We start from the raw sequence: 8,866 nt of genomic DNA on the forward strand, positions 1-8,866 counted from the left end.
TTCAAAAATGAATTTGGTGCTATTGACCTCCTTTGGTTCTGAAACTAAAGACGGGCACAAAACTTCTGTGCCTTGCCTCAAGACTAAGACAGGACACCTCCACTACAAGTTTCAGTTTCGTTGACGTCGTTAGACTAAGTGTGAAATTCAATATTTGATATTTTCTCATCATCATTGTAACCCTAACACGGGTGGCTTTTGGGTTGTTGGCACTTGCCAAAGGTGCCACCCAAGACTCTGGTGGGAAGGAGCGTCCATATTCCTGTATTACGCTAAGGCACCAACCTGTTCTACCCCAGTGTCCATTTATTATTATTAATATTATTATTATTATTATTATTATTATTATTATTATTATTATTATTATTATTATTATTAGTTATTTAAAGACCCTGAGTGTTGGTCCGGCCGGAGTTGAACTCACGACCCCCCGCGTGACAGTCCGGTGCTCAACCAACTGAGCCACCTGTAGTGTCGTGAGTAATTCTGCACGTGTGGAATGTATCGGAACCAATTGTGTTACATCTATTGTTCGCGCTATTTATATAAAGCAGCGGTAATGTATGCACGGAGTGTGTGAAAACCAACGGTCGATCTGTGTGTATTAAAGCGAGTGTTTTTGATGAACTGTGTCTCTACATTGGCGACGAGGATAACCTAAGAATTTCGTCGAGGATTTTGTCGAGGTTTTCGACAAGGCTTTCTCTTAGCGATGCCGGGAGGCGAGACAGAGGTAGGAAGGGGTCGATTCGAGCGGTGCTTCGAGTGGTTTGGGTAGAACTTCGGTCGCTTTAGATGTCGGTTGTTTGGAACCATTTAACCCAAAAGGAGAGCCACATAGTTTAAGCCAACGATGGAAGAGGTGGAAAAGAGCATTCAATCTGTACGTTACAGGGAAAGGGGTTTCGGATGACGGACAGAAGAGAGCTCTGTTTTTACATGTCGCGGGAATGGATGTTCAGGAAATTTACTTCACACTTGTTTCTGAGGCTGAGAGCGCTACTTTCGAGGCAACAGTTAAAGTCCTTGATGATTATTTTGTCCCAAAGGCGAACGTTCCTTTTGAGAGACATCTGTTTCGACAAATTGTGCAGGAAAGTGAAGAAAACGTTGATCAGTTCGCTTGTAGGCTTCGTCAACGAGCAATCAACTGTGAGTTTGGTGAAAGCGAGAACGACTACATCCGTGATCAGGTTATTGACAAGTGTTATTCCAGCAAGCTGCTTCGGAAGTTCCTGGAAAATGAGGGAGCTCTAACGTTGGATGATTTGTTGAGGGTTGCGAGGTCGCAGGAAGCTGTTGATCGCCAGTTGAAACAGTACGGTACTGACCAAGTGAGTAATCAATTGACTGGCCAAGTGAATGCAGTTGGTGACAAGTCGGATGGAAATACGCGTTCTGGGAAAGAACCGGGCTTGCAGAATGTGCGGTATTATTGGCCATTTCAGAGTTAAATGTCCCCGAGCTCGTCAGCGTGGTGGTGGTGGCTCCGGATCCAGAGGGGATAAAGGTGGCAAAGGTGCTGGTGGTGGAAGAAGAAATACTGGGAGTAGACGAGGTGACGGTAGAGGAAGACGTAGTCGTGGTCGTGGAGGTTCGCAGGAAACAAACCTTGTAGCTGACGGGGGTTACAGCGAAGGGCCTACCGGACCGGTTCAGCAAAGTCCCGAGTTTGCATTTACTGTGGAGCAGTTAACTGGCCATGAGCAAAAAAGTAGTGATTTGATTACCTTGATAGTCGGAGGTGTAACTGTATCTGATGTCCTTATTGATTCTGGTGCTACTTGTAACGTGGTGGGACAACAGACCTGGGAGATGTTGAAACTGAAAGGAATAAACTGTGAGTCGCGCAAGTCTGCCAGAGAGCTTTTTGCTTCCGGCGGTACGGAACCGTTACCGACTCTCGGAACTTTTACTGCGGATGTATCGCTGACTGGTAACAACAGTGGTTGTAGAGCAGATTTCGTGGTGGTTAAGGGCGACGGCCGAACGTTACTGCGGAAATTCTCAATCTTTTGTAGGTTGGTCCCTTCCAAGCGAACAATGTTGACAGTAGAGGACTTGAGAGTTGTATTCGGGAGAAATACAAGGCCTTGTTTACTGGTGTTGGTTTTTTAAAGGGATACGAGCTTAAACTCCATATCGATGAGTCTGTGAAGCTTGTCGCCCAGCCTGCGCGCAGAATACCGTTTGGATTACGTGAGAAGGTGGACAAGAAGCTCGACCAGCTTCTGGAGCTCGACATTATTGAGGAGGTACCAGATGGGCCTTCAGGATGGATCTCACCTTTGGTGGTTGTTCCTAAGGGCGATGGAGACATAAGGGTGTGCGTGGACATGCGGCGTGCAAACGAAGCAATCATCCGTGAAAGACACCCGATTCCAACGGTGGAGGAGCTTTTGCACGATTTGAACGGGAGTACCGTGTTCAGCAAGATTGATCTTAAATGGGGTTTTCATCAGATTCTTCTCAGCGAGGACAGTCGGCACATCACTACTTTCGTCACACACCGAGGTCTATATCGTTACAAGCGGCTGATGTTCGGGGTGACGTCGGCACCGGAGAAATACCAGCAAATTGTCAGAGATGTGCTGAGGGGTTGTGCCAGAGTTGCGAACATTGCGGACGATTTAATTATTCATGGAAAGGGTGTAGAGGAACATGACCGGTGTCTTTTTGCTGTGTTGGATAGGCTGAGTGAAGTGGGGTTGACAGTGAACGGAGAGAAGTGCGAGTTTCGATTGTCAAGGCTCACGTTCTTCGGTCACGAACTGACCAGCGATGGCGTTAACCCAAGTGAAGAGAAGGTTGCTGCCATTAGAGATGCACGGCCTCCTAAGGACGCAAGTGAGGTACGATCGTTTATGGGTCTAGTTCAGTATTCGGCAAAGTTCATGCCAGATGTAGCATCCGTAGCCAAGCCCATTAAAGAGTTGACCAGGAAGGGCGTTACCTTCAAGTGGGGAGGCGAGCAGCAGACAGCTTTTCAGGAGCTGAAGCGTCTTATCACTCGGGCCGACACATTGGGTTACTTCAGGGCTGACTGTAGGACAAGAGTCGTTGCAGATGCGTCTCCCGTGGGTTTAGGTGCAGTTCTTGCCCAAGAACAAGGAGGGACATGGAGGGCTGTCTCATTTGCATCTAGAAGCTTGACTGACGTGGAGAGGCGTTACAGTCAGACGGAGAAGGAGGCATTGTCATTGGTTTGTTCCTGTGAGCGATTCAACATGTATCTTTCCGGGAGAAGCTTTGAGCTGGAAACGGATCACAAACCCTTAGAACCAATCTATTCACGTACGTCAAAGCCTTGTGCGCGAATTGAGAGATGGGTGTTGCGGTTACAAGGGTACGACTTTAAAGTCGTGTACCGGCCTGGGAAGACAAACATTGCTGATGCATTATCTCGTTTGAATGCCGTGAAACAATTCGACCGTGGCGAGGAGTACGATTTCGTCAGAGCCGTTGTAGAGAGCTGCGTGCCTGTAGCATTATCACCGAAGGAGATTGAAGAGGCGTCTTTCGGTGATGAGGAACTGTGTTTAGTGAAGAACTGTATAAAATCTGGGAACTGGGAACAGTGTACGTTTCCTTCATATGCACACGTCAAAGACGAATTATGCACCTATGGCGAGTTTTTGCTTCGTGGTACAAGGATAGTGGTGCCCAAGGTCTTGCGAGACAAGGTAGTCAGATTGGCACATGAGGGTCATCAGGGGGTGGTGAAGACAAAGTATCGGCTTCGTAGTAAGGTGTGGTGGCCAGGAATGGACAAAGATGTAGAGAATTTGTACAAGGTTTGCCATGGCTGTCAAGTTACTTCAAGTTGTGGCCCACCTGATCCGATGTCTCGTGTTTTGCCTCCAAGTGCCCCTTGGCAAGACTGCAGATTTATTAGGAGAGAGGAGAGAGTATTTTGGTGGTGGTTGATTGTTACAGCAGATTTCTGGAAGTTGCTATTTTGAAGTCTACTACAAGCGTCAAGATCATAGAGGCAATCACTCCTATGTTTGCCAGATTTGGTGTACCGTTTTTCCCTGAGGACAGATAATGGTGCCCAGTTTGTGTCCGAGGAGTTTGAGTCATTTCTACAAGTACATGGAGTTGAGCATCGCAGGACGACACCACTGTGGCCTCAAGCAAATGGCGAGGTTGAACGCCAGAACCGTTCATTGCTCAAGTCTCTTCAGATTGCTAATTTAGAAGGGAAAAATTGGCGAACCGAGTTGGTCACTTGGCTGACGGCGTACCGATCCACTCCGCAAGCAACCACAGGTGTCACACCCTTCTACCTGATATTTGGTCGGGAGATGAGGACGAAGTTACCGGAGTTAAGAAGAGAAGCCGTAGAAGTGCCGAGAGAAGAAGTTCGAGATCACGATTGGTCGAATAAGTTGAAGGGCAAAGCCTATGCCGATGCACGTAGAGGTGCAACGCCTAAGTCCATACGGATCGGCGACACTGTGTTACTGAAGGCGGAAAAATCTAATAAGCTTTCGACTAACTTCCGTCCGAGTCCTTTCAAAGTGGTTCAGAAGACTGGAACAGAGGTTAAAGTCAGGAACGAGGCTGGAGAGGAATTTAAGAGGAATACTGCGTTCGTAAAGAAGTACAATGAGCAAGATAATGTGTCCAGACCAAACGGGAAGGAAAACTGTTCGCCAGAGGAAGTTGGACAGGGGGAAAAAGTTGTCGCGTCACCGATGACAGGAGTGTCCGGAACCAGCCCAGTGCCTCTTCAGAGTTCGCCGGAAAAAGGAGGAGAAACTGAAATCCAAATGCGGACAGCAAGTCCATTGATAAGTCAACAAACTGTGCGTAGGTCAACGCGAGTTATCAAGAAGCCTGTGCGCTTCGGAGACTTTGTGTTATCGCTAAGGAGTTAAGAGAGTCTTAAAAGATTCAGATACTTTGTTTTTGACACTTAAGGCGTTGAGAGTTTTGTTTTGTCGGAGGAACATTTGAAGCGTGACTGCCATAGTGTGTTAATTAATTAGTTTTTCCTTATTTTTTGTCTGTAGAAAAGGAGGGAATGTAGTGTCGTGAGTAATTCTGCACGTGTGGAATGTATCGGAACCAATCGTGTTACATCTATTGTTCGCACTATTTATATAAAGCAGCGGTAATGTATGCACGGAGTGTGTGAAAACCAACGGTCGATCTGTGTGTATTAAAGCGAGTGTTTTTGATGAACTGCGTCTCTACACCACCGGTGCGCGCGATGCTAGTTAGAATGTCAGGTTTTGTAATAATGACACTTCAATATTTATATTGCTGGATAGCTGCAGTTAATAGACAGTTAGGAAAAGATAGAAGTAATCATCACACTAATTTGAGTTATCTGGACAATGTAGGCAATTGTCTTTTGTAGTTACATGAATAATTCAGTCGGCCTTAATGGTGGGATTCGAACTTTTGTGATGCCGGTGTAATACTCTACCGACTAAGCTATAAAGCCACTTGGCACATCATTGCACTGACATCGCAGAGGTCGTTCGACTTTCATTAAATCCACCTGAATGTTTGAGGTTTCTAGGGTATAAAATTGCTTAAATTGTCCAAACAAGTGCAGGGATCACCTCTATCTTTCGTCTGTAACCCTCACTTCATATTATGAATTTAATTCAAAGCTAGACAAAACAGAGTCAGTGATAAAATAAAATAAAATAAAATAAAATAAAATAAAACAAATCACCCATCTGCCGCTTGGCCGTGCATGGTGTTAACGACAAACTTTGTTCCAGTATCATCTAATATAACAGCATCTGTTATGTGAGGGAGAGAAAATAAACTTTATTTGTTGTGACAAAATCCTTATTCGACGACTTTACGATATAGTTGGATATGATCTTCGCAGTATGCTAGTATAAAGCTTAATTTTAAAAGGGTAAATGAGATCTATTACTTTCGAGAAGATTTAACCTTATGATTAAAAAAAAACTTTAACCTATTGCAACGGCTTACAAATAGATCCCTTAACACTGCTAAATTGTTTGAGCCTATCAAAGAGATATTTTTATACTAGGTGGTAAACATTTTTGTCATTACCTTCCGTATTTACTCATTTTCTTAATCAATTGAAAAAATATATAAAAGCAGTAGGATTGCTTTGTTAGCAGGGAATCAAACCGGCAATTAGAGCGCTCGAAAAATTGGGGCTTGTTATATTGCCTAATGTTGCGGCAAGATCATATCGGTTTTATTTTCGTTTTTACCTATTGTTGTCAGAGCAGAGAAAACAAGCCATACGTATAAAACATCAACAAGCAAAAAATCGTCATTCTTAGAAGTGGATGAATCAATATTTAGATAAAACGCCAGAAATCACAATTTGGCGATAGTAATTATCGACAGAAGCAACTAATCGTTTCATAGTTTTCTCTTGTGCCGATAGTGGAATATAGAGCCCTCAGCGTACGTACTCACAAGGCAAAATCTGGGACAGGAGTGTCGAAGTAATGTAGGATGCAATTTATGACGTCACATCTCTCTTTGTTAGCCTATTCGTGATGTTGTTTGTGCAGAAACCCCTTTTGATTAAAAAAAGATAGCAAAGCAACGATTGACTGAATAAATAACGTTCCGGATCCCGTTTTTTGACAAACAGAAGTTGTGAAAATGGCAAAGTTTGCATTAGGGTGCGTTCCTTTGGGATGATCCGAAAAAGAATCACTGATCTAAGATCACTTGGATCTCGGTGCATGAAAGGAACCGATAAATCCACTATGGGAAAGGATCCAAGATCACTTGGATCATGTTTCATCAAAGGAACCGAATTCGGATCCTTTGATGCACCATGATCCAAGTGATCTTGGATCAGTGATCCTTTTTCGGGTCTTCCCAAAGGAACGCACCCTAATATAGCGCATAAATTAAAAAATGCACTTGAGGAACTTGATAATTTGTGTCCATGGAAAAGAGAAAAGAATGATCCCCTTATGTCTCAAATATTATAACTGATTGTCCTATGGCCATCAATTGTTTCATATAACCTTTTTCTTAAGGGAAAAGTCTTTTCTTGGATTAGTGATGAATGCAGACTATCCAGAAACTTTCATTTTTACCTTGAGGCGTTTTTCTTGTCGGAAAATCAGAATTTCTTGGTAGTCATGTGACATTCGTCTGTTAAGCCGACACAGGCATGATAAGGCCAGTTCACGGACTAATTGACAATTAGACCCTTCGCCCGCAAGGGCAACGGGTTCGCCCATGAGGCGAAGGCAAATGGGCTATTGACCCGTGGCCCTTGAGGGCGAAGGGTCTAATAATATTATTGTTTTGGTATCTTCCAACAAGTCGGACAGAAAAGGCAATGATAAAGTTAACAAATGCAAGTAGAAGAAATGTTTATTTGGGAATAAAACGAAAGAAAGCGTTTCGAATCAACGATGAAATGATATATGAATTGTATCATACATGAACTGCGGAATATATGAACACTTGATTTCATATCCGCAGTTCATATATGATCCAATTCATATATCCTTTCATCGTTGATTCGTTCCTCACGGGAACATTAGAACCCACAAATGACCAGCTCCCAACGTCAGTTGTTTCATAGTTCAGTTGATTAGAGCGTCGCACCGGTATCGGGAGGTCACGGGTTCAAATCCCGTTGAAGTCCTGAATTTTTCAGGCTTCTCTACGCAATTGCAAAAATTGCGTTCACAACTGCGAAGATCATAGCCTCACTCAATATATTATTGCCCTCCAATGTGCCCCGCGGGTTCGATTCCCAGATCCGGCGTCATATATGTGGGTTGAGTTTGTTGGCTGCATAATCTGGTTTTACCTTCTCCTCAAAAATCAATATGATTTGATATGCATTTCGTAAAAGTTCTTAGAGGATAATGTTTTTGTTTGCATTTTCGGTTTTATTCAGTTCATAGTAACGCGTACAGAATCCAATTTCCAAGTAATATTATTACTACATGAGCTCGACAGATATTAGTTTTTTTTTTTTTTTTACCTAAGTTATATTTTTACTTCACAATTAAGAAGGTGATCGAATGCTCTTCGTTGTTATTCGGCAAAACACCACTGACAGAACTTGAGCTTTGGTAAAAAGAGACAGCTTGTGCATTCTCGTCATTTGCCTTTTAATTAGGATCGACATGAATGTTTAGTTGGCACTAACCAGGAATGCTTGAAATACCCATTTGATTGACTTAACCATGGCTCTTGTCTTATTTCCGGTCATTCATCCAGTTGTTCTATAGTAGCCAAGTAGGTGAGCTTATACACATTGTAACGAGAACCGATCTTGTTTGGAGTGGAACTTTTCTTGATATTAACAATGAGCAAGGTAGCATTCTGATTCTATCCATGGTGGAATCACTGGACAAAAATGAATGCAAAAGATTAAAGATTACATGGAAATAGCCATTATTTATCGAGAAAAGTGAACGTGAAAGAATGGGAAATAAAGGTGCCCGCCGAGGTCTGTTGAGCACTCGAATACTGTAAAATATTGTTAGAAGAGATTTGGAGAGTGTCGACAAAACGGCACCGCGCCTGACTCTTTTCAAGCCCACATATCGGGGAATACACGAAAGCCGTAGTAGTTAAGCCAGTCTCTTTCCATTTCCGCAGTAATTGTTAACAATATTTAAGCGAGGTAGACAAAGAGGCTGAAGAAACTTGTTGCAAAAGAAAAAGACTTTCCTTTCCACCCCGCCAAACGAAAACAATCACTACATCTCTACTCCTGCACGTATTGCAACAAATATCATCCTTGATAATATCGTTTGAATTTCAGGAATTAGGTCATTAATTACGAATTCAAATTTCGAGCACGTGAATACAAATTTATGTTTAAAACAAATGTTAGTTTGTTTCAGTAAGTATTTTCGAAGAAGGTAGGACAATG

The sequence above is a fragment of the Montipora capricornis genome, chromosome 1 (genome assembly GCF_036669925.1).
Source record: "Montipora capricornis isolate CH-2021 chromosome 1, ASM3666992v2, whole genome shotgun sequence".
Classification (NCBI taxonomy): Eukaryota; Metazoa; Cnidaria; class Anthozoa; order Scleractinia; family Acroporidae; genus Montipora; species Montipora capricornis.